The sequence below is a fragment of the Panthera leo genome, chromosome B3 (assembly GCF_018350215.1).
Source record: "Panthera leo isolate Ple1 chromosome B3, P.leo_Ple1_pat1.1, whole genome shotgun sequence".
In the NCBI taxonomy this organism is placed as follows: domain Eukaryota; kingdom Metazoa; phylum Chordata; class Mammalia; order Carnivora; family Felidae; genus Panthera; species Panthera leo.
Genome location: NC_056684.1, coordinates 114,360,481 through 114,386,974, shown reverse-complemented (window position 1 = coordinate 114,386,974; position 26,494 = coordinate 114,360,481). Strand labels below are relative to the sequence as shown.

General features: G+C 39.0%; 1 protein-coding gene and 1 pseudogene across 3 annotated transcripts in view; one reads left to right on the top strand and one right to left on the bottom strand.

Annotated features, from left to right (window-relative positions):
• Nucleotides 1–26,494, bottom strand: part of EXD2 (exonuclease 3'-5' domain containing 2) — an 86,280-nt gene that overhangs the window by 52,741 nt on the left and 7,045 nt on the right. Inside the window, exons 2-3 of one of the 3 annotated variants that reach the window (XM_042943605.1) lie at nt 15,671–15,838; nt 11,566–11,625 (exon numbers count right to left, since the gene is read on the bottom strand). The exons of 1 other annotated variant lie outside the window; for it this stretch is intronic. The gene's annotated coding sequence lies outside the window, so the exon portion shown is untranslated. The remainder of the gene's footprint in view (nt 1–11,565; nt 11,626–15,670; nt 15,839–26,494) is intronic. One more of the 3 variants, XM_042943606.1, reaches the window with a different exon arrangement.
• Nucleotides 3,562–4,728, top strand: LOC122222866 (annotated as a pseudogene).

The following is a 26,494-nucleotide window of genomic DNA, read 5'->3' as shown; positions in this document are numbered from 1 at the left end:
GTGTGGACTATTGTAACACAATGCCATTGACTAGGTGGCTTATAAACAATAGGAATTTAGGGGTGCCTGGGTGGCTTAGTCTGTTAAGCGTCCAACTTCAGCTCAGGTCATGATCTCACCATTCAGGAGTTTGAGCCCTGTGTCAGGTTCTATGCTGACAGCTCAGAGCCTGAAGCCTGCTTCGGATTCTCTGTCTTCCTTTCTCTCTGCCCCTCCCCTGCTCATGCTTTGTCTCTCAAAAATAAATAAACATTGAAAAAAAAAACAAATTTATTTCTCATAGTTTTGGGGCAGGGAAGTCCATGATCAAGGTGCTGACAGATTTTTTTTTTGTCTGGTGAGTGCCTGCCACCTAGTTTATAGACTGCTGTCTTTTCATTGTGCCCTCACTTGGCCAAGAGATAAGGAGCTCTTGTGGGCCTCTTTTATAAGTCGCTAATCTCATTCATGAGGTTCCACTCTCATGACCTAATCACCTCCCAAAGTCCCCACCTCCTGATATCATTATACTGGAAGTTAGTTTTCAACATATGGATCTTGAGAAGACACAAAACATTCAGTCAATAACATCTACATAGGTAAATGTATCCAAGAATCACCAGTCATTGCTGGAGTATCTCCAACACCATTAATTAACAGTTTATAAGGAACACGTATAGAACTCTGCATCCAGCATTTTGAGAACACAAATACTTTTAAAACTTATCAGGAAGGGGATGGGCTAAATGGGTGATGCCATTAAGGAGGGCACTTGTTGGGATGAGCACTGGGTGTCATATGTAAGTGACAAATCACTGGGTTCTACTCCTGAAACTAATAGGACATTGTTAACTAACTTGAATTTAAATAAAGTAATTAAAAAAAAATAAAGGACAATGAAGCAGCAACAAAAAAGCAAATAAACAAACAAAACAAAACTTACAAAGAATACTTAAGAAAATTAACTTTTATTTAGGCCATTGAGCAATTTACTACAAATTGCATAAAATTGCTATCATACAGATCTCATTCTCTGATCTTAGTACAATTAAGCTAGAAGTCAATAACAAAATTATTTTTAAAACTCTATATATTTGAAGATTTAAAAAAATCTTAATAACTGAAAGATCAAAGAAAAAATCCCAGTGGAAATAAAGTTATAATAATAGATTTGAGAGGTAATAAAAATACTATATATGAAAATTTATAGGATGCAGGCAAATTAATAACCTTATATGCTTTTACACTCTAAAATAAGAAAAACTAAAAATTAAAGATATAAGTGATCATCCTAATACAGTAGAAGAAACAAAAAACATAAATCCAAAATAGTAGGAAGGAAGAAGATAAAGATCAGAGAATAAATTAATAAAATAGAAAAAGATGTGATAGATGAACAAAAGAACTAAAGTTAGATATTTGAAAAGACTAATAAAACAAGTTCCTGTGAGATTGATCTAGATAAAAGAGAAGTAGCAACAAATAAATAATGTTTATTTAAGGGGGGGATATAAAATAAGCAGAGATTTAAGAAACTGCAAAATATGATGAACAACTTTATGCCAAAAAAATGATTAGACAAGAGAATGAAAAGATAGGCCACAGATTGAGAGGATACATCTGCAAACACTTATCTAATAAAAGACTATTATCCAGAATATACAAGGAAATTTTGAAACTCAACAACCCAATTAAAAAGTAACCAAAAGTGGGGCTCCTGGATGGCTCAGTTGGTTAAGTGTCCCACTTCAGCTCAGGTCATGGTCTCATAGTTTGTGAGTTTGAGCCCCATATCAGGTGAGCTCGACCCCTTCAGGATTCTCTCTCTCCCTCTCTCTCTGCCCCTCACTCACCCTTGTGCGTGCTCTCTCTCTCTCAAAAATAAAAAATAAAAAAATTAAGTGATCAAAAGATTTGAATAGATACCTCACTGAATAAGATATAGGCTATCCAAATAAGCAGATGAAAAGATGTTCAACATTATATGTTACTAGGAAATTGTAAATTAAAACAACAATTAGAGGGGCGCCTGGGTAGATCAATCAGTTGAGCATCAGACTCATGATTTCCGCTCAGGTCATCATCCCAAGGTCATGGGATCAAGTCCCACATCAGGCTCTGTGTTGAGATTAATATTCTCTCTCTCTCTCCCTCTGCCCCTCTTCCTCTCTCTCCCTCTCCCTCTGCCCCTCTTCCTCTCTGTCTCTCTCTGTCTCTCTCAACAATGACAATTAGATAACATCATCTCATTGAATGGCTAAATCATTTTAGAATGGCTAAAATTCAAACACTGATAACACCAAATGGTGATGAGGATATGGAGCAACAGGAACTTTCATTCATTACTGGTGGGAATGCAAAATGGTGCAGCCACTTCTAAAGATATTTTGTCAGTTTTTTACAAAGCTAAATATAGTTTTACTATATGATCCAGAAATCATGCTCCTAGGTTTTTGCTCAAATGAGTGAAAACTTAAGTCCACACAGAAACCTACACACAAATGTTTATAGCAGCTTTAGTCATAAATTGAAGGCAACCAAGACGTTCTTCGATAGGTGAACGTATAACCAAACTGTGGCACATCCATACAGTGGGATGTTATTCAGCAATAAAAAGAAATGAGCCATCAAGCCACAAAAAGACATAGAGGAATCTTAAGTGCATATTGCTAAGTGAATGAGGCCAGTCTGAGAAGGGTACATACTGTATGTTTCCAACTATATGACATTATAAAAAAGGCAAAACTGTGGCAACAGTAAAAAGATCAGTGGTTGCTAGGCGTTCCTGGGGAGGAAAGGAGGGGTACATAGGTGGAGCACAGAGGATTTTTTAGTGCAGTGAAACTATTCTGTATGATACTGTAATGGGGGATACATGACATTATGGATGTATCAAAACCCATATAGAATTGTGCAACACAAAGGGAAAACACTAAAATAAACTATATTCTTTAGTTGGTAATAATTTATCAATATTGGTTAGTCAGTTGAAACAAATGTACCACACCAGTGCAAAATTTAATAGTAGGGGGAACTGTATGTGTATGTGTGTATTGGGGTGAGGGGAGTAGTGTATGGGAACACTCTAGTTTCTGTTCAAATTTTCTGTAAACCTAAAACTGTCCTAGAAATAAAGTCAATTCATTTTAGAATATTGTTCCATGAGCTGCTTGATTTAGAATATTGTGCCATGAGCTGCATTTCTAAAAATGCTTTATTCATTTATTCATTGATTTTGAGGACAACTTAATTCCAAACCCTGGGATGTCATAGACAGAAAATTCAAGAGGAACGATGGCAGGAAATGCCAGTGGCCTCCCCAATATCTCCATTCTCCCCTCTGCCTAGTAGCAAAAGTCAGGGGGCATTTAAAAAATACATTTAAGCTTTCTGCCTGTGGACACTGCTGAGGAAGCATCATTAAAGTCTCCCCTCCCACCACTATCATGTCTTAAGTCAGAGTCTCTCAAAGAGCCTGAACATCTACCGAAGCTTTTCATCGGAGGTTTGAGCTTTGAAACAACCGGTTAGAGTCTGAGGAGCCATTTTGAGCAATGGGGAATGCTTACGGACTGTGTGGTTATGAGAGATCCAAACACCAAGCACTCCAGAGGTGTTTGGGTTCGTCATGTATGCCACTGTGGAAGAGGTGGATGCAGCCATGAGTGCAAGGCCACACAAGGTAGATGGAAGAGTTGTGGAACCAAAGAGGGCTGTCTCCAGAGAAGATTCTCAAAGACCTGGTGCCCACTTAACTGTGAAAAAGATTTTTGTTGGTGGCATTGAAGAAGACAGTGAAGAACATCATCCAAGAGGGGCGCCTGGGTGGCTCAGTTGGTTGGGCGTCCGACTGCAGCTCAGGGCATGATCTCACAGTTTGTGAGTTCGAGCCTTGTGTTGGGCTCTGTACTCACAGCTCAGAGCCTGAAGCCTGCTTCAGATTCTGTGTCTCCCTCTCTCTGTCCCTCCCCAACTCATGCTCTGTCTCTCTCTGTCTCTCAAAAATAAGTAAATGTTAAAAAAAAAATTTAAGAACATCATCCAAGAGATTAGTTTGAACAGTATGGGAAAATTGGAGTGACTGAAATCATGACTAACTGAGGCAGTGGCAAAAAGAGAGGTTTGCTTTTATAACATTTGATGACCATGACTCTATAGACAAGATTGTCATTCAAAAATACCATACTGTGAATGGTCACAATTGTGAAGTCAGGAGAACTCTGTCTAAGAAAGAGATGGCTAGTGCTTCATCCAGCCAAAGAGGTCAAAGTGGCTCTGGAAACTTTGGTGGTGGTCGTGGAGGTGGTTTTGGTGGGAATAACTTTGGTCATGGAGGAAGCTTCAGTGGGTGAGGTAGCTTTGGTGGCAATCAAAGGGGTAGTGGATATGGTGGCAGTGGGGATGGCTATAACAGATTTGGTAACGATGGAAGCAACTTCGGAGGTGGTGAAAGCTATAATGATTTTGGCAATTACAACAATCAATCTTCAAATTTTGGACCCATGAAAGAAGGAAATTTTGGAGGCAGAAGCCCTGGCCCCTATGGTGGTGGAGGCCAGTACTTTGTCAAACCATGAAACCAAGGTGGCTACGGTGGTTCCAGCAGCAGTAGCTATGGCAGTGGCAGAAGGTTTTAATTAAGGCCAGGAAACAAAGCTTAGCAGGAGAGCCAGAGAAGTGACAGGGAAGCTACAGGTTATAACAGATTTGTGAACCCAGCCAAGCATAGTGGTGGCAAGGCCTAACTGCTACAAAGAAGACATGTTTTAGACAATACTCATGTGTATGGGCAAAAAACTCAAGACTGTATTTGTGACTAATTGTATAACAGGTTATTTTAGTTTCTGTTCTATGGAAAGTGTAAAGCATTCCAACAAACGGTTTTAACGTAGATTGTTTTTTTGTGCCCATGCTATTGATTGCTAAATGTAATAGTCTCATCATGATGTTGAATAAATGTGTCTTAAAAAATTTTTTTTAAATTGCATTTAAAAATGCACTTAAATTGCATTTCCCCAAAATTTCTTTTCTGTCTTCATTGGTAATGGATATGGCCATGTGATTAAGTTCTGGCCAGTAAGGTCTAAACAAAAGTTTTTGCACTAGACTCTCAGTAGTTTTTTGTTTTTTGTTTTTTTTTAGTGTTTATTTATTTTTGAGAGAGAGCGTGAGCAGGGTAGGTGGAGAGAAAGGGGGACAGAGGACTTGTAGCAGGCTCCCCGTTGACAACCTATGTGGTGTGGTGCTCAAACCCACGAGCCACAAGATCATGACCTGAGCTGAGATCAGACACTCAATCGACTGAGCCACCCAGGTGCCCCTAGACTTTTAGTAGTTCTTAAAAAGGGGACAGACAACTGTCACAGGCCTTTTTGTTGTTAGCCTTCCACTTATTTCTTGCTAAGACTAGGACTTGATAGCTGGGGCTCCAACAGCTCTCTGCCACCACAGTGGCACTTTGAAGATGGAAGCCAGGTGCCCAGGAGGGTGGAGTGGAGAGAGAGAAGAAACCTGGATCCCTGATGCCTTCTGTGGTTTCCATATTAACCCTGAACTACCTACCTCTAGACTTCTTTTACATTAGAAAATAAACTAATTTTTACCAAAAAAATTTTAATGTTTATTTTTTGAGAGAGAGCGAGAGCGAGCATGAGTGAGGGAGGGGCAGAGAGAGAGAGGGAGACACAGAATCCGAAGCAGGCTCCAGCCTCCGAGTTGTCAGCACAGAGCCCCACACAGGGCTGGAACTCATCAACTGTGAGATCATGACCTGAGCCCAAGTCAGACATTTAACCCACTGAGCCACCCAGGTGCCCCAAAAAATAAACTAATTTTTTAAGCCACTACAGTGAAGTCTTTGTTACCAGCAATGAAACCCAATCCCTAACTGATACATGAAATGAAAGGTATTAATACTGAATGCATACCACACAAGTTGACTAAAACTGAGTCGGTAGAACATGCAGCTCTTGATCTTGGGGTTGTGAGTTTGAGCCCCACATTGGATGTAGAGATTACTTAAAAATAACATCTTAAAAACAAACAAACAAACAAACAAACAAACAAACAAAAACCCTGTTGAATACAGGGCCCAGGCTTGAAGATACACAATAAAGGTGAAAACAAAACACCTTTATTGGATTTGTTTAGTGTGTTGGAGATAAAGGTCAAAGCTTAGAGGAACCACTAAAGAGGCTCTTTCTGAAAATCCTATTTCCTTCCATCAAAATTCTATCTATCCTTTCTGTCCACTGATCCCTTCTATAAACTTTTGTAATATTATTAGGTACTATACAGATTATAAAAATATGTAGCTATGCATTCAAGAAGCTTACAAGCTAGTTGGAAAGACAAAAAGACAATTTGTTATCAAATGAGAAAAGGTATCCTTTTTTTGGTGGTTTAGAGATATATGGAACTTTTTTCTCTCTTCTAAAGAGCTAGACTGAAACTACTTCTTGGAAAAGAAGAAATTCATGAAGGCCCTTTAAAATAAGGGTAAGACTGGGGCACCTGGTGTATCAGTCAGTTAAGCATCCAACTCTTTTTTTATTATTATTATTTTAATGCTCATTTATTTTTGAGAGAGAGAGAACAGAGCGCAAGTGGGAGAGGGGCAGAGAGAGAGGGAGACACAGAATCTGAAGCAGGCTCCAGACTCTGAGCCTGTCAGCACAGAGCCCGAAGCAGGGCTCAAACTCACGAACCATGAGATCGAACCATGAGATTGTGACCTGAGCTGAAGTCAGATGCTTAACTGACTGAGCCACCAAGGCATCCCTAAGTGTCCAACTCTTGATTTTGGCTCAGGTGATGATCTCACAATTTGTGAGATACCACCCCAAGCTGTCACCACAGAGCCTGCTTGGGATTCTCTTTTCTCCCTCTCTCTGTCTGCACCCCTCCTTGTGCTCGGGCTCTCTCTCTCTCAAAATAAATAAATATATTTTTTAAATGAAATAAAATGAAATGAGGGTGAGACTCTCACTGCCATGGGAAAAGTTCACCTAACAATAGGGGTTCAAAGGCTGGTGAATCAGCATTCCTTTTGTTTTATAGTGAGTGGTGCTCATGGAGGTTGAGCTGAACTGCTTCCTAGGGTAAAAGGGTGAGGAATTAGAAAATTCAGGGAGCAATCAGAGATAACGGGAGGAATCAGCAAGGCTCCCAGCTTCCTGGGAGAAAGAGAAAGACATCTCAGAGGAGAGACTTTGAGGGAGAAAGAAACGTTTAGAGCATTTGGGGAGTTGAGTTTAAGTTCTTTGGTGTGGGATGTGTACACATAATGTAACCTCATCCTCTATCTCTCATAGGTAAGGCTCAGGAAAGCCAATTGTGTATCATCCTCTAATGTTTTAGTTCCAGTAGATTCTTTGGAGGACTTTGAATGGGTGTTGAATTTTGTATCCATGTTTGCAAGAAGAAAAGCAAATGTTATGTGTGGGCCTTCTGAAGCTGGAGGGTAAAAGTGGATTCCTGACATCTAAGTCAGAAACACAGACACAGACACACACACAGACACACACACACACACATACACACACACACACACACACACACAAACACACACACAAAGAGAATGCCAGTTTAAGATGATGGAGTAAGCCACATGTAACTCTACTTCCTACTGAAATCTCTCTTTGAAAACAAGGGGCGCCCAGGTGGCTCAGTCGGTTAAGTGTCCAACTTCAGCTCAAGTCATGATCTCATGGTTCATGGGTTCAAGCCCCGCATCGGGCTCTGTGCTGACAGCTCAGAGCCTGGAGCCTGCTTCGGATTCTGTGTCTCCCTCTCTCTCTCTCTGCCCCTCCCCAGCTCGTGCTCTCTCTTTCTCTCAAAAATAAATAAATATTAAAAATTTTTAAAAAATAAAAAAATAAGTAAAAACAGGGAAAAAACGTAACTTCAAGGTAAAAAAGATATAGAAAAAGCAGACGACCAAAATGAGAGTAAACCTAGCAGAGAGTCAGCCACCATCACTCGCAATTGGCAAAGACTCAAAAACAGACAGACAAGTGGGAAACTTTTATAATGAAAACAGGGGCAGCTTCAGATATGGTTGGTGGCCATTGTAATGGGGAAACTGGAGATGGGCTGACTAGAAGCCAGGCTTCTTATGTGATTGGTTTGGCTTTCTCTGGTTGGTCCTGTGTTGGAAGTAGGAGCAAAATATAAAGAAGCAGACCCATCAACAAGCTCTAACCATTCTGGGCTGTTTGACTCAGAAGCTGTGGTTTGGCTTCCCAGGCTGGTGGTTGCTGTAGAAGTCATGGGTCAGAGTTCTACTGTCATATGAGACCTGGCTATTTTCTGTTTGTATAGTCAGTCTCTTAGAGAACAGGAGATAAAATCACTAACATTTTGGAAGCTGGAAAGCAGACGGATAGTGGGAACTGACTTAGCAGACTCTTCTTCATCTATCAAAGGACAGGCCAAAAGCAAGCCTGGTTTGCCCTACAAAACCACCAAAAGCCTCAAGAATTGGAAGCACCAGGTACCTCAAGACGCAGGGGTAAAGTTGGGACGAAAAGCAGAATAACTGGTTAAAAGTCTATTTCAGAAGCAGTTGGACCACCTGATTTCCTTCCTAGCTGCCAACCCTGCAGAAGGTTTAGGATTGATTCCCTGGAGACAATAAAGTAGAAGATACCTTGTCTAGTTAAGAATAAGGGTGCCATACTAGGGAACCTGGGAACTAGGGAACCTGGGTGGCACAGTCAGTTGAGCATCCGGCTCGTGATTTGAGCTCAGGTCATGACCTCCTGGTTCATGAGATCAAGCCCCACATCAGGCTCTGCACTGACAGTGTGGAACCTGCTTGGGATTCTCTGTCTCCCTCTCTCTCTCTCTCTGCCCCTACCCTGCTTGCTCTTTTCCTCAAAATAAAAAGATAAACTTAAAAAAAATTAACAACAACAAAAAGAATGGGGTGTCATACTAAAAACATGAGGATTCAGTGAAAATTACTTACTTTCATACTTTCAAGATTCCTGCCTCACTTTCCCACATCAGCAACCAACGTTAGAAGCCAAGTGTATATGAAAAATTTTCAGATAATTTTGTTATGAGCATACATTAAACTTTCTTTAGTATCTTACAACAACGAAGAAGGCCAATAGTAGGATACTTCTAAATGGGCGAAAAGATTATCGGGAAATAGAAAACTGCATTGTTCTAAGCATACCCTTCCCACTTACCAGATTCTATGGGGTTTCTGCCTTCTTTAGTTTTTGAGCTGTTTTACACTGCTGAAGAGATATATGTTAATTTGTAGAAAGCTGATAATAATGCAAATAATTATTGTCTTTAGATGTGCAAATAAATGCTGTTAGGTGAAGCTTCTATTGACAACCCCACTCCCCCACACCTCTTAATAAGCCAGCTTTGTGTATATTGAGAAAATGTATGTCAACGTTTTTGATAGGCTTAGATATTTGGTCTTTGGGTTTTCCTTTGAACTGATTGTAACATCTTTTCCAGATCCTTCATTAAATAATGAGTTAAGTCAAATCTTTGACATGTATTTATTTCATATCTGCATCTGATTCATAATTTTCTTTTCTTTTCTTTTCTTTTCTTTTTTTTTTTTTTTACTATTATCCTTTAAGAAGTCCAATTCAGTGGGAATGCAAACTGATGCAGCCACTCTGGAAAACCATATGGAGGTTCCTCAAAAAATTAAAAATAGAACTACCCTATGACCCAGATATTGCACTACTAGGTATTTATCCAAAGGATACAGGTATGCTGTTTCGAAGGTGCACACACACCCCAATGTTTATAGAAATGCTATCGACAATAGCCAAAGTATGAAAAGAGCCCAAATGTCCATTGGTGGATGAATGGATAAAGAAGATGTGGTGTATATATATAATGGAATATTATTCGGCATTTAGAAAGAATGAAATCTTGCCATTTGCAACAACATGGATGGAACTAGAGTGTATTATGGAAATTAGTCACAGAATGACTTCACTCATATGTGGAATTTAAGATACAAAACAGATGAACAAAAGGGAAGAAAAGCAAAAATAATATAAAAACAGGGAGGGGACAAAACATAAGAGAACAAACTGAGGGTTGCTGGAGGGTTGTGGGTGGGGGATGGGCTAAATGGGCAAGGGGCATTGAGGAGGACACTTGTTGGGATAAGCACTGGGTGTTATATGTAGGGGATGAGTCACTGGATTCTACTTCTGAAATCATTATTGCACTATATGCTAACTAACTTGGATGTAAATTTAAAAAAATAATAAAAATATAAATAAATATAGAAAAGAAAGAAAGAAAGAAAAAGAAAGAAAGAAAGAAAGAAAGAGAAAGAAAGAAAGAAAGAAAGAAAGAAAGAAAGAAAGAAAGAAAGAAAGAAAGAAAAAAAGAATCCAGTTCAGGGATGCCTGGGTAGCTCAGTCAGTTAAGCGTCCAACTTCAGCTCAGGTCATGATCGCACGGTTTGTGAGTTCGAGCTCTGCGTTGGGCTCTGTACTGACAGCTCAGAACCTGGAGCCTGTTTCAGATTCTGAGTCTCCCGCTCTCTCTGCCCCTCCCCTGCTCACACTCTGTCTCTGTCAAAAAATAAATAAACATTAAAAAAAAAGAGAAGTCCAATTCAAAGATTTATTTTTGGTAGGGATATTTGGGAGGAAAAGAGATTGGTTAGAAAAATCATTTTAGGGATGGTTGGCTGTTTCCAGTCCATGGAGCATGCAACTCTTGATCTCTGGGTTGTGAGTTCAAGCCCCACACTGGGTGTAGAGATTACTTAAAAATAAAATCTTTCGAAAGAAAGAAAGAAAGAAAGAAAGAAAGAAGGAAGAGAGAAAGAGAGAAGGAAGGAAAGAAAGAAAAAGAAAAATAGAAAAAATCACTTTAGATTAGTTACAAGAAAAAAAAGAATATTTGGTGAAATTCACTACACTCTGAACTGAAAGGTGACTGGGTGCATAACTGGCTTCTTGGAAGTTTTAATCCCTTTAGTTTTTTTAGGATTTTGTGTAGGCATTTTATCAGAAATTCTCATTTCTCCCTCGAAGGCAGATGTAAATTATAACCTGAAAAAAATGCATTCTGGTTCTAGTTTGAATTTTTTTTTCTTTTACACAATAATGATTTCTGAATCTCCAGTCAAAAGCTGTCTCTAAATACCTACTCCCAGTGCTACTCAAAGCAATGAAAAAGGGACCTTGCTCCAAAATGTAAATCACCATACTGTTTCCTTCACTGAAAAATTCTTCCTACAAAACTGTGCTTGCTGACATAGATACTTCACATTCTGGAACAAACTTTTATCTTATTGAGGACTGATAAAAGCCAATTGCGGAGTACCTAGCTGGCTCAGTCATAGAGCATGTGACTCTTGATCTCAGAGTCATGAGTTCCAGCTCCACATTGGGAGTAGAGTCTACTTTAAAAATAAATAAAAATGCATTTAAAAAACCCCCCAAATTGCAGAAAGTGAAATGTTTTCCAGCTTTAAAAAGGAATTAAATTATAATACGTGCTACAACAGGAGTGAACCTTGAAGGTATTTATGCTGAGTGAAATAAGCCAGGCACAAAAGGACAAATAATGCATGATACCACTTACATGAGGTTGCTAGAAGAGTCAAATTCATAGAGACTAGAGTGGAATAGTGGTGACCAGGAGCTGGGGGGAGAGAGGAATGGGAAGTTACTGTTTATTGGGCACGGAGTTTCAGTTTGGGATGATGGAAAAAATCTGGAGATGGATGGTGGTAATAGTTACAAAACAATGTAAATATACTTAATGCCATGGAATTGTACATTAAAAAATGGTTAAAATGGTAAATTTTAAATTATATATGTATATGTATATATATATATATATATATATTTTTTTTTTTACCACAGTTGTAAAATGATTAAAGTGATAGATTTTAAGTTATACATACTTTACTGCAATTTTTTTTGTTTACATTACAGACCAGCTAGTCCAAAGACCACACTTTGAATTGTACTATATTAGACTCCAGGCTTCTCAAACTAAATTTATCAACCCCAGCAGATCTTTTCACATGCCGCAAACTAGTTCCTTTCTAACTCTCAACTCCACATTTATTCTACCTTTCTCCACTATTCATTCAGTTACGAACACTAGAAATCGGTGAAATGTCCTAGACTCCTGCCTCCCCTTCATCTTTTTGTATATAATTTGAGCAATGATTGTCTAACTGTACTGATAATAAAGAAGCTGTTCCTCAGCTTCAAGCCGTTTATGCGTAGTTTTGTGGTGCTGAGGCTGGGTCTTTGCGTTTCACACTTTTCCTTCACCAGCCTGGCTCTCTGTTATCTCCTGCCAATAGTCAATAGTGGGAGATGAGAGGCAGGAAGAAGGAAGAAGGGACTGCTGCTCCTTCCTGTTCGCTTTTTGTTTCTATCCAGTCACATGCCAGCACCAGTCCTGGACTCCTTTCCATACTCCCAGAACTAGCCTTATCACATTCCTCAGAGGGACCAGTACCAGCTAGGCAGCAACCCCCTCAGAGGTCTGAGTCACGAAGAGGCCCACCGCTAAGCTACTGAGCTACCAGTATAAGTCAGGTAGCGTGTTTTTAAGGTCTGGGTTCCAGCTCCCGAGGGCCCCTCCTTCAAGTGTTTAATCCCAACGATCCCAACCTTGACTCTTTATTTCCCCATCTACTTCTTGCAGTTACTACTTCTTAGTCCCACTTTCTCTTTTCAATTCTCCAATGCCTAGGATATCTCCAATAACTGTTTATATGAATTTTCTTAGTTAAGGTAACTGCTGTAGTTTGTTGAACACTGACTAATACAGGAAATGGTCCCAAGAATAGTTCTAGGAGGCTGACTTTCAGCTATAGGATTTGGGGTTGATTTGTTTATATCCTCAAATTCAAATGCAATGTTGAGCAAGTTGTCAGTGGGAAATGGGATGTAGTGGCATCATAAATGATCAACTTATCACCTTTAGTCATTTGTGTTGGAGTGCCCACTAAAGCAAACGCTTTGAAGCCACGTATGACTGTTTGATGGTAATGTAGACAGTAACAACTCTATGTTGGGAGTGGCTTCATTTGCTCCCCACAAAGAACTCATATAAGAAATGGAAAAGGTCAAGTCATTAAACATTCAGTTCAAGAGACAGAGAAAGCTTCTTTGGCAGTCCTAAAGAATCCCTTATTTTTTATATTTACAATCTAATATTGCTGAAAATCATAGAATTTAATTGTGCAGATTTCAGAATTACAACATAAGTTGATTTCATAGCCATGCCAGAACTCTCTAGTGAAAGACAAGGCAATGATGGGGAAGGGGATGACACTGAAACTGGAATGATGACATCTGGGTTGGTGCCCAAAAAGTGACTTTACACTGAAGAAACCTGACAAAACTACCTCAGCCACATTATCAAGGCTATAAGTCATATGTATGGACTGCCTAAAAAAACTAGGACTGCCATAACAAAATGCCATAGACTGGGTGGCTTCAAGAACAGAAATTTATTTCTCATAGTTCTAGAGGCTGAGAAATCCCAGACCAAGGTGATGGCTAATTCTGTTTCTGTTGAAAACTCTTTTCCTAGCTTGTAGATGGCCCATTTCTCACTATGTCCTCAGGTGATGGACAGAGGGAGACCTCTGGTGTCTCTTGTATAAGGACACTAATCCTATTGGGTCAAGGCCCCACCCTTACTACTTCATTTAATCTTAATTACAGCCTAAAGGCCCTATCTCCAAATAGGGTCAAATTGGGGCCTAGGGCTCAACATATGAATTTGTGGAGCTAAGGAAGGACACAATCCAGTTCATAGCAATATCCTTGATATAATTTGATTAAAATGGCACTCTGTGGCCTTCCTCCCAAAACACATAGCCCCAGGCTTTTTTGCTTCTGTCCCTCATCTCTCTCTCTCTTTTTTAAGAATCTCTACACCTAACTGTGGGTCTTGAACTCATGACCTTGAGATCAAGAGTCAGATGTCCTACCAACTAAGCCAGCCAGGCAACCCCAGTCTAATCATGAGATAAACATCAGACAAATCCCTATTGAGTGACATTCTACAAAATACTTGATTAGTACTCTTCAAAACTGTCAAGGTCATCAAAGACAAGGAAAAGTCCCAGCCAAGAGGAACCTAAGGAGACATGTCAACTAAATGTAAAGTGGTATCCCTGATAAGATCCTAGAACACAAAAAGGATTATCAGGTAAAAGTTAAAGTAATCTAAATGAAGTATGGACTTCAATTAATAACAATGTAATGATATAGGTTCATTAAGTATACAAAGGTACCATACTAAGATAAGATGTTAATAATAGGGGAAGTTGAGTGGGGGATATATGGGAACTCTTTATTCTTCTTCACAAGTTTTTTATAAATCTAAAATATTCTAAAATAAAAAGCTTATTTAACAGGTAAAAATAAAAAAAAATGTAGGCACAATTATCATAAGGAGTAGCAGAAATGAAATGGTGTTCAGAAAATTTTGATATGTAAGAATCTTTGGCAGTGGGTGATTGATCCTGGTGTCCTAAGTTAAATGGATAGCTTAATAAAATGTTATTGGAATTACCCACTTATGGTATTTCTAGTAAGACCCTGTGCTGGACCAGACATAAACTCTGGACAAAACACACCATAAAAACACCTCCCTGAAGGCACTGGAGAGTGAACAAAAGCAGGTAGATTCTGACAGGGAGTCAACACTTACAAGTAATGACATGAAGTGAATTTTCTTTTATAGTCTTTAACCTGACAATCCAACCAGGTAGAAAACCATCAAAGACATATAAGAACTGAACAACACAATTAACTACTTTGTCCTAATTGACATTAATAGAACCCAATGCCCAACAACTATACACATTCTTTTCAAGGGCAAATGACATATTCACCAGGATAGACTATATGTGAAGCCAAAGAACAAGTACTGATAAATTTTTAAACATTGACAATTTAAAAGACAGTTTCTCTGACACTGGGATTAGTTATAAATAACAAGATTCTAAGAAAACTAAAAATATTTGGAAATCAGTATACATACTTCTAAATAATCCACAAGTCAAAAAATCAAGAGAAATTAGAAGATATTTTTAGGGGTGCCTGGGTGGCTTAGTCGGTTAAGCGTCTGACTTAGACTCAGGTCATGATCTCACAGTTGGTGAATTTGAGCCCCATGTGGGGCTCTGTGCTGACAGCTCAGAGCCTGGAGCCTGCTTCAGATTCTGTGTCTCCCTCTCTCTCTGCCCCTCCCCCATGCATACTCTGTCTTTTTCTCTCTCTCAAAAATGAATTAGCATTAAAAAAATAAAAAAAAAATTTTAAAGATGATATTTTTAAATGGATGTTAATGAAAACATTTTGATATTTGTGGGATACAGATAAAGCAGTGCTTCCAGGGAAATTTATAGCTTTAAATGTTTATATATTAAAAAAAGATCTAAAATCGACAATCTACATTTTCACCTTAAGGAATTAGAAAATAAGAGCAAATTAAGCCCAATGGAAATAGAAGGAAATAATCAAGATAAAAGCAGAAATCAACAAAATAGAAAACAGACAAAAATAGCAATAAACAATGCAAACAAAAGCTTGCTTTTTTGAATTAATAAAACCCACAAGCCTCCAGTCAGAATGATCAAGAAAAGATAAAAACTATTTGAGGAACTGAAAGTTGATTTAACATTTGAAAATCAACCAATGTAAGTTACCTGCGTCATGCCTGGTTTTCAGATACTTCTGCACCCAATAGGAGATACTGCTGTAGCATTACAACCCTCAACTGGAAAATCCTCGAAAGATAGTGGTGAAGCAAAATCCTCTCAGTGGGTAGATCTCCAAAAAATACATTTGGTTGTCCACTCTATCTGGATGGTGAACTGGCCAGAAGAACAGATATATACTGATTAATTAACTGGTAGTTGCTAATGATTTCATTGCATGCTTAGGAGACTTGGAGAGAATAGAGGCCTTTGAAGATAATTAGAAAGAAGGTGTGGGGAAGAGGTATGTGAATGGACCTTTCCAATGGGCAAGCTGTAACGATATTTGAGTTCAATAAAAATGCTCACAAAAGGTCATCTATTGCAGGGGAGGCTCTCAATCAGATGGACAAGAGGACACATAGTATAGATGTCACTCTACCTTTTTTCAGACACAGCAGTGTTTGTTCAAGGAGCTCAAGTACAACCTGGCCATGTTACAGGGATAAAGACTATGCATGGATTCAACAACATCAGCTTCCCCTCAATAAGTCTGACCTAGCTAAGCCCCCAGGAAGCCTCACATACTTGCAATAAAGACTTAGGCTAGACCCTCAGTATGACATTCCCTGGGGCAGCAGTCAGCCAATTAGTAACAAATTGATTACACTGGACTCCTTATATCACAGAGGTAACAGCAATCTGTCCTTACTGAAATAAATGTATATTATGGGTATGGATTGTGTCTTCCCTGCTCATATGGTACTTCGGCCAGCACCACCATCATCCATGGATTTAAACAGAATGCCGTATTTACTATAATGGTGTTTTATACGGCATTGCTTCTAATCAGGAAACACATTTCACCAAAAAAGAAGCATGGTAATGGGCTCTTGTCTATGGAATTCATTGATCTTTCCCACATACCCCATTATCCAGAAGCAGCTAGTCTGATGTAATGTTCGAACAACCTAGTGATGGCTTGGTTTCAACGCCAATGCCAGTGCGGAGAGGACATCTTGAAAGATTGGGATTATCTTCCAAAATTAACACATCTTTCAGTGTATAATGCTGTCTCTTCTATAGCCAGAATGAACAGATCCACAAATCAAAGGTGGGAAATAGAAGTGGCTTTTCCCATTCTTACACCTAATAATCTACTTCCAGAATTTTTACTTCCCATTTCTTCAACTTTGAGTTCTGTTGGTTTGGAAGCCTTAGTTCCAACAGGGAAATGCTTCTACCACAAACACAATAATAGTTCCATTGAATGGGAAGTTGAGGTGTCATTTAGCCATTTTGGGCTCTCCATGCCATGGGACCAACAGCCAAAAATGGATTACTCACTGAGTGAGATGACTGATCCTAAATACCAAGGGGGAACTGGGTCTCTGCTACATAATAGGGACAGTTTCCCAAGAGTTTCTCTGAAATCCAGGGGATTTTCTTTTTTTTTTTTAATTTTTTTTAACGTTTATTTATTTTTTGACACAGAGAGAGACAGAGCATGAACGGGAGAGGGTCAGAGAGAGGGAGACACAGAATCTGAAACAGGCTCCAGGCTCTGAGCTGTCAGCACAGAGCCCGACGCAGGGCTTGAACTCACGGACCACAAGATCATGACCTGAGCCGAAGTCGGCTGCTTAACCGACTGAGCCACCCAGGTGTCCCTCCAGGGGATTTTCTGAGCACTTCCACATCTAATAGGAAAGACTGATGGGAAATTAAAGCAGTCAGAAAAAAGTAGGACCCTGAGAGAGATTCAGGAATGAAAGTTTGGTTCACCCCACCAGATAAAAATCCAAAGGTTCTAGTGGAGGGCAAAGGAAATAATCAATGGATAGTGGAAGACAACAGTTACAAATGTCAACTAGGACCTGTGACCACTTACATAAATGAGCACAATAACAGCAATGCCTATTTTCTTGTAACTTTTTCTGTGTGTACATAAAAAGAATCTCTCTCCTGATTCCTCTTGTTTTATATAAGGATTGCTGGTTGCTGTTAACTTTACAATTTAGTCTTTTGGTTTAATATATTCAGATAGGACCTTGACTGAATGTGAGTAGTACTTAACATCACTTATATATGTATACTGTTAACTATAACTGAATGGCAAACATTCTCCTGACCAGGACATTTGTAGATGCTTTTTCCTCTTCTTTGAATGTTCTTCTCCTATATATCTATAAAGGCTTCTCTTTCACCTTCTTTTAATCTTTTAATCTTTTTTAATCTCTTTCACCTTCTTTTAATCAATGTCACTTTTCCCAGATATGCTTTCTCTGACCACTCTATTTAAAACTCAAAGTACTTGGGATGCCTGAGTGGCTCAGTTGGTTCAGTGTCCAACTTTGGCTCAGGTCATGATCTCACAGTTCGTGAGTTTGAGCCCTAAGTCAGGCTCTGTGGTGACACCTTGGAGCCTGGAGCCTGGAGCCTGCTTCAGATTCTGTGTGTGTGTCTCTCTCTGCCATTCCCCCACTTGCGCTCTGTTTCTCTCTCTGTCTCAAAAATAAACAACAAAAAAAAATTTAAACTCAAAGTACTTAGCACCATCTAAAATATTATATATTTTACTTGTTTACCTCACTGACTTTCTGTTTCCCACTCCAGCTTGTTAACTGCTATATCTTTAGTGCATAGAACAGTGTAGACACTCAAGAAATATTTGTTGACTATGGAACATTGTTATGTAGTTTAAAATAGTGAAGTAGATCTAGAAATACTAAATAAGCTATTATTTATAGTGTCCTTTCAGAAATAAAGGAAGAGCATAAATGTGGATTTTAGCTTATTACCTAAGTTAAATTTTTTTTTTTTCCATTTTTTCAGTGTTGGGAGACACTTGGACATGGTTTCCAACTTAGGGGAAAAGGCCAGTAGCATTGGAATAGATTAATACATAGGAAAAAGCAGATAATTGATGGAACAAGGTCCATGAGGAGATAACATGAGATGATTGCAGAGCACAGTGAAAGCACTGTGCTTGGATAAGAGGAGTTTTGTGATAAGGAGCCTTAAAATTAAAGGAGTTCTCAACTGACGGCCTCCATGATCCTCATAAATGGAGGATAGAGGTCAAGGCTAAGGGCAAGGGTTTGGGGAATGTGATTAATTTGTGAGGGTTTAAGAAAGGTATTATGGTTATATTAACAAAATTATTTTATTTAATCCTCACATCAACCCCCATGAGGTATTATCTCCACTTTACAATATTATTCTATTTTATAAATGTAAAAACAGAAGGCCTGTGATTATGTATTACGCACAGGACTGCATAGCTGATGAATGATGGAGCCATTTCAGTAAACTCTAACCCAGGCTTCTCTTGACTTCAGTTTACTGCAGCCTGTCTAGGCCTCATGTTCCTCAGCAATAATGTGGAAATGGTCCCAAGCTACCCCATCCTCTAAAGTAATTGTCCCCAGAGTGGAGTAGGATGGGCACATCCAGGGTGTACATGATGGTCCATCAGAATGTTAAAAGAAAATGTTAGATTTCTATTCACATTTTAAATCTAAAAAAAAAATTTAAGAAATTCAGGTTTGCTACTATTCAATATACAGATGGACACTGGTATCCTTATTTGGATGCCAGCTGGTTGTGAGTCATTTTGGAATCTTGAGGGAGAGATAGGAGTTCCACAGTGCAGATGGACTGATAGTGGTGCTCGCTCATCTTACATTTTTTGTGCTTATGAGATGACATCAGTGTGTTCATTTTTGTAGAAACAAGACTTAAATAGCAGAATCTTTATAATACAGTGGTCTATGATGGAACGGGGACTGATGACAAAGGTATTTGGCTTCACTCAGAGATTTGCTAGGCATTTCTGGTCAAAGTATTAAAATAGTTGTCAGAACCTATAAATAACTGACTTTTCTTTTACAAAAAGAAACATTCTGGGGCGCCTGGGTGGCTCAGTTGGTTGAGCGTCCGACTCTTGATTTTGGCTCAGGTTGTGATCCCAGGGTTGTGGGACTGAGCTCCGAGTGAGTCTCTGTGCTGAGCACGGAGCCTGCTTGGGATTCCCTCTCTCCATCTGTCCCCGTCCCCTGCTCCTGCTCTCTCTTTCTCTCTCTAGCTGAAAAAACCAACCAACCAACCAACCAACCAACCAACCAACCAAACAAACAAACAAACAGACATTCAAATTTTGCTGACTTTTTCAACAAGGTGGCTGTGAGTAGTATGCTATTTTATAAATACAAAAAAAAACCCATGTTTTGAAACTGTTCCTTCAAGCTAAAGTCCATAGTGTAATGAATGAGAAAACAATTGCTTTTTGAAAGCTACTATAAATATTTTGAAAAGTGATATTAAGAAGCGTTTTGGTGGGTTTTTTTGCCAAAAAATATAGAAAAAAATTATTATTATTTTTAAGTAAGCTCTATGCCCAATATAGGGTGTAAACTCAGGACCCCAAGATCAAGAGTCACATGTTCTATGGACTGAGCCACCCAGGTGTCTTGTTGGAAGTATGTCACTTATAAAAATGCTCATATTTGCACACATAAATCTTTGGAAATACTTTTTTACTGTGTTTAAGAATCTTCCAAATAAAATAGAGATCCAGTGGATTTTAAATATATTTAGTAAAAATATAACATCTTCTGATCAATTTGCAAATGCAGCTGATTGATATCCTGGAAAATAAAAACTAACTAGCTGGACTTGAATAAAATTGAATGGGACTTAAAAATTAGTTTCATGTTTCAGGTACTTGGGTGGCTCAGTTGGTTAGGTGTCTGACTCTAGGTTTTGGTTCAGGTCACGATTTCAAGGTTCGTGGGTTCCAGCCCTGCATCAGGCTCTGTGTTGACTGTGCAGAGCCTGCTTGGGATTCTCTCTCTCTCTCTGTCTCTCCCTGCCCCTCCCCTACTCACCCTCTCCCTCTCTCAAAATAAATAAACATTAAAAAAATTTTTTTACTTTCATGTTTAAGTCCAGCTAAATATTTTTCCCATGTTTGAGTAAGTCCAGCTAAATATTTTTCCATTTGGATCCTTTATATCTTTGTGAGTTTCATTTCCATTAAAATCAAGTAATAGATAATAGGTACAAACTTTGAAAATATTATTATAGTATATTAAACCATCATTTCAAAAATGAATTAAAATAAAATTGTGTTTACTTTAAAAACAAGGTCGTGGAAGCAAAAAGGTAATAAACAGTTTTATATTTTAAAATATTATGTTTCTTTCATCTTCATCTTATCCTTTAATTTTTAAATTTTAAAACATTTTTATGATTTAAAAATGTCCACGACAAATTAGGGCATTATTACACTCATACAATGTATTGATAATGTGGGTTCATGTTATAACATGTTGAGAGTTTGTGATAATAAAAAATTTGGAGATCATTTATTCACGTACCAGGTTTTTCAAGCTGAGCACTACTGACAATTTGGGCTGGAAAATTCTTTTTGTGGGGACTTTCCTGTACATTGTAAGTTATTTAACAGCATCCCTGGCTTCAACCTACTAAATACCAAATACCAATAGTACTCCCCGCACAATCGGTTGTGACAATCTAAAACTCCCCCAGACAGTGACAAGAGTCCCCTTAGGGTAGGGTTGTCAGATTTAGCAAAACAAAACAAAACAAAACAAAAGCAAAAACCAAAACAAAAGGAGGTACTTATTTTTTTATCCTATTCTCTATTTTTTGGAAATCCAAATTTAACTGGGTTCCTGTGTTTTATGCAACAACCCTAAGGGAAGAGGGCAAACCCACTCTTGCATTGGGAACCACAGGTGGCAAGTCTTATTATGTCTATGTTACTCTACATCCTTGCCTCTTTCCCAACCTCATCCTACCTTCCAAACCCTTCCACTATGCTCTCCAGAACTCATTATCCATAACCTGCAAAAGTCCCTGTGTTGTCAAGCTTTCTCTTCCATTTATCTTTATTAAAATCCGACTGACTCTCAGTCAGTCAGATATTCCTGTTGCCCCACCCAAATGGTGCTGTTTATAGACAGAATTTGATATAAGCAAAAACTATAACCGGTGTTTCCAATGGAAAACTATGCATTCTTCAGGTTATCTGATTCTAGCCTTTTATTGCTTAAAATATGTTTATTTATTTCTGAGAGAGAGAGAGAGAGACAACACAAATTTGGGAGGGGCAGAGAGAGAGGGAGACAACAGAATCTAAAGCAGACTCCAGGGTCTGAGCTGTCAGCATAGAGTCCAACTTGGGGGTCGAACCCACTAACCACAAGATCATGACCTGAGCTGAAGTCAGACACTTAACTGACTGAGCCATCCAGGTGCCCCTAGCTTTTTGTTGCTTTTGAGGTATTTTACAACTCTGTAAACTGTAGAGAACTAATAGTAATGCATAATAATTCTTGTCTATAGACATGAAATAAATTCTGTCCAGTGGAAATTCAATGGACTAGCCTCCTCCAATATGGGTAGAAGTCAATTTTGCTTTCTTTTCAAGTTCATTTCAATTTTCCTGACCTATAAATGTGGATTCACCTTTGGACATCTCACTGGTTAACTTGTTAATAGTGGTTAAAACCTTTAACACATTTCATTTTATATCTGTATAAGTCATGATTTTAATTTTTTTTAAAGATTTCTTTTCTTTTGAGAGGGAGAGAGAGAGAGAGAGAGAGAGAGAGAGAGAGAGAACACACTTGAGCAGAGGAGAGGGGCAGAGGGAGAAAGAGAGAATCCCAAGAAGGCTCTATCCTCAGGGCAGAACCCAACTTGGGGCTTGATCCTATGACTCTGGGTCATGACCTGAGCTGAAATCCAGAATCAGACACTCAACTGACTGAGCCACCTAGGTATCCCATGATTTTAATTTTTTTACAGTTTTTAAAAGTTTTCCTTTAACAGAGGTGGGATTGTTGTTGTTTTGCTTCTTATTGCTATATTCTGGCTATTATTCTTACACTTTGCTTAAAAAGAAAAAGAACAGCCAGCTTCTCTGAGGCCCATGCCACTCACCTGCTTAATTCTTTTTCTCTTCTCCTTATCTGCTGTATTCATGTAACTCCCCCTTCAGTCAAGCAAAGACTTTGGCCAATTATTTCCCTCTACCATAAGCCCTGCCATTATCCTGGGTGACTTCAACAATCAACAAGATGATCTGTCCACTAGGGTCCTGGCCACTCATTTCTTTGATCTCAATATCCTTTTCCTTGACTTCATAGGAGTCACCTACTCCTTCCATCACCCTTTGGACCCTGTCACCATAACTGTGTCAGTTTCAGAATCACTAATTCAAACATCTTCTTTACAATCTCTTCTCCTTCCAAATTGTGTGTTAACTACTCCTACAGCTTTTTTCAACCTCATTGACACCTTCATTCATTGACCCTCATCAGCTTTCTTTCAATTCCTTTCTTGTTCTCCCTCCTTCACTTTTTTTATTAAAAAAAATTTTTTAACATTTATTTATTATTGAGAGACAGAGTGTGAACAGGGGAGGGGCAGAGAGAGAGGGAGACACAGAATCCGAAGCAGGCTCCAGGCTCTGAGTTGTCAGCACAGAGCCTGACATGGGGCTTGAACTCACAAACCTCAAGATCATGACCTGAGCCGAAGTCAGATGCTTAACCGACTGAGCCACCCAGGTGCCCCTCCCTCCTTCACTTTTAAAGTTTATTTATTTGAGAGAGAGAGAGAGAGAGAGAGAGAGAGAGAGACCTGTGGGGGCTGGGCTGGAACCCATGAACCGTGAGATCATGACCTGAACAGAAATCAAGAGTCAGATGCTCAATTGATTGAGCCACTCAGACGTCCCTCTTATTCTCCCACCTGATCTAGGTTAGATTCCATGATCTATAATTTCACTGTTTTGTCAACCTAAACAACCCTAAACTCCATTGTTCCTCTTTTTTTTTTTTCTTTTTTCACTTCATCTACCTGGAAAATCCCAAACCTAAATGAACTGTTTTCTTTATGGCCCTGGTTATGGGCAGTTTGTATACTGCTTATTGGTTCCAGAGAATGTCCAAATGAGCCCTAAACATCATTCAGGTTGGGTCATCTTGCTCTCCTGTTTTCTGTTAATTCAATCATTTCCTCTCTCATCAAACTTTGGTTCCCCCCTTCTTGCCCTATATTCTCAGATGACCATCTTCCTTGACAGAAAAAAGTAGAAACTATCACATGGGCACTACCCATCTTCTTCCTATAATCTTATAAACCTACCTTCACCTGTACCCATCCTGTCTTCTCTCTCTCCTACATCAGTGAAGGAGCAGTCCTTCCTTCTAACTAGGGCCAAATTCTTTTCCTGTGCTTTGTATCTCTTCTGCTCTGCTTCCTCAGAACTCCTCCCTGTAGACTGCACAGTCTGGTTTCATCTGTGTATCTTTTTCAATTTTTCCCTCTGAACAGGGTCCTTCTCAATGTTTTTTAAACATTCTCAACCTTTTTTTTTCTTTTTTTCATTAAAAAACAAAGGGGGCGCCTGGGTGGCTCAGTTGGTTGGGCGTCGGACTTCAGCTCAGGTCATGATCTCACTGCTTCTGGGTAGAAGCCCTGCATTGAGCTCTGTGCTGACAGCTCAGAGCCTGGAGTCTGCTTGAGATTCTGTCTCTCCCTCTCTCTCTGCCTCTCCCCAACTTGCACTCTGTCTGTCTCAAAAATAAATAAACACTTAAAACAACAACGACGACAACAACAACAACAACAACAACAAAACCTTCCTGGATCCTAATTTCCTTCCTAATTACTCATCTAACTGCCTCCATTTTCCTTCCTTCCACTCACTGTTCAGCCATTTGGTTCCCACATTATCATACCCCTGAAGGAGCTCTGATTGAGATCCTGTGTGTCTCACTAGTGAAGCATTGGTGTCAACAAATCCAACATTTTTCAGTCATCTTGTTGACTTTTCACCAACAATTGACACAACCGATCATTCTCTCCTTGAAATGCTGTTTTGTCCCAGGTTCCATAACAATACTCCTCCACTTTTTTTTTTTTTTTATACTTCTGGCTAGTATATCCTCCTTGCAAGTATATCCTCCTCTACCCAGGCATTAAACCCAAACGTCTCAATACTAAGCCTTCTCTCTTCTTCCCACTTGGTATCACTCCTGAATATTCTTGTCCATGCCTAAGACTTTACCACCACCTCCACGTCAACAACTCCAGCCTTGATCGTGCATTTGAGCTCAGGCTACTATCAATTTTTATTGGAAGTCTCAGAGGTACCTCAAATTCAATATGTATGTAACTGAACTCATGGTTTCCCCCTCAAAACAGCTTTTTCCAGGGGTTCTAAATACCTAGGCATTTCCCTAATGTCTTGCCTCTCATCCCCCACTCTCTCGAATCCATCACCAGATTCTTTTTATATTAAATCCGTCTACTTCTCTCCAACTCCACTTTTAGTAGTCTTGTCTAAGCTACCATATTTTCTCCCCTGTATTACTGTAAAACTTCTTAATCATCTACTTCAATCCACTCCCAATCCTTTCTTCTTACAGCAGTCAAAGTAATCTTATAAAATGCATGTTTGATCATATAAGCCCCCTGTTAAAGAGCCTTCAGTGACTTTTAAAGACTGAAGTCTTTAATAGGGCCAGGTCCTTGCAGAATCTAGCAGCTATCTAACTTCACCCTCACCTGATACCATGTCCCCATCCCACCTTCAGTCACACGGGCCTTCTAGGTTTCTCCACACACACAGCCTTTGCATGTGCTGTAACCTTTGCTTGGAGCACCTCCCTCCCCCAACCATCCACTTGGTCTCATTCACACCTACCTGTCCTTTAGATTACATCTCTCTTTAATGTCTCTGATAGGATTCCCTCTTTTAATCTCTCACTGCCATCATGATCATAGCTAATACTCAGTCATGTTTAATACAAATTGGACACTGATCTAAGGGCTCTACCAATAAGAATTTATTTATCATAACAACTCCATTGAATGCACGTGGAAACTGAGGCATCACATACTTTCATGTACCACAACTGTTATTTTCCTTACATGCAAAATAGAACAATAGTACTTTCTTCCCAGGGTGGTTGAGAAAATTAAATGAGTCTGTAAAAGACTCAGAACAGTGCCAGCCACATAATAAATGTCCAGTAGATGTTAGCAATTGTTATTGTTGTAATCTTACATTTACTGCCTGATTATCCGATTAGACTGTTTCTGTCCTGTAAGTACTTTGAACATTGGTTCTTCTTTTTTGATATTATATTCTTTATGCCTACCCAGGGCAGTGGCACACAGTGAATGTTCAATGAACATTTCTCGAATGAATGAATAATTAATTCATGTCCAACTGCACAGGATTGTTAGAAGGCTAAAAGAAATGTGCGTTAGGTACTTTTAAAAACTACATAGGGACATAGAGATGTTAAACATTTAAAGGGTAAACTGTGATGCTAATGTAAGCATGACCAGAATCTTAGGAGGGAAAAAAAAAAAAACCAAACTAATATGGGTTATATTTATCAGAGAAGGGATTCATAGATGTATAGAATTTGGATGGATGAAGTGGACCTCAAGATATGTAAAGGATTGTCGAGAGTACGTGGAGGTATATAGGGAAGTAGTTGGTATGTGATGAACAGTAACAGGAAATCTAGTTACAGATTTGGTTGAGACATATCACAGAGGGACTTCACAGGCAGATAAAGGAGTCTGGACCTGGCATGAAAGAGAAAAGGGAGAGTCTTGAGCAGGAGCATTTCAGGAAGATTCCTTCATCCAACTACTAGTAAGCCAGGAACTCTTCTTCATGCTGTAGATTCAATGGTGACCCAAACAAACTTTGGATGGTGAAGGGATTTGACCAGGTGATTTCTGAGATCCCATAAGTTTTATCATTTTGTGATTTGA